Source organism: Anabrus simplex, chromosome 4 (assembly GCF_040414725.1).
Source record: "Anabrus simplex isolate iqAnaSimp1 chromosome 4, ASM4041472v1, whole genome shotgun sequence".
NCBI classification, from domain to species: domain Eukaryota; kingdom Metazoa; phylum Arthropoda; class Insecta; order Orthoptera; family Tettigoniidae; genus Anabrus; species Anabrus simplex.
Window position 1 is genome coordinate 132722972 of NC_090268.1, and position 735 is coordinate 132723706.

Below are 735 nucleotides of genomic sequence, written 5' to 3' on the forward strand. Positions count from 1 at the left end.
ATAATTACAAGCGCCAATTTTTGAAAAAAATCCGTTAGGCGTAGTTTGCCGCAAACTTATTGTCAAGATGTAAAATCTTAAGTAATGTTAACGACATCTTTTTTCTGAATGATATTCCCACCCAGAAACGTAAGCGTGGCAAACCTGCGAATTTTCTATGATTCGAATGTTTCTACGCTCGGTATCATCCGAGGAAAACGCACCGTATCTCCCTGAATAGACCACCCCTGGTGTAGTAGTGTGATTAGCTGCCACACCCGTAGGCCTGGTTTCGATTCCCGGTTCTGCCACGAAATTTGAAAAGTGGTACGAGGGCTGGAACGGGGTCCACTCAGCCTCGTTAGGTCAACTGAGTAGACAGGGTTCGATGCCTATCCCAGCCACCCTCGAAGTAGTTTTCCGTGGTTTATTCAAGGGTATGTAAATTGCAAGTGTTCTGTTACTCAGGGAACTCTCGTTCCCTTTTGATTCTTTAGTGAACTTTTCGGCTTAATGCAATACTTTCGTTTTATTTTTAATTCGTTTCGAATTCCTTCGTGGAATAAATTATTTTGTTTTGTTTTAAATTTCTTTTCCACTTAATTTGTTCAGAGAGAATGATTACTTACTATACTTCCTCTTAAAACAAAAATCACCATCACCATTTCATCATAACTTTCATTCATGTATCATTCTAAGGCGTTAAGGGATTCAAGTCTATTTTTAAACACTTTTATAGTTTGATTGCACTCAAAA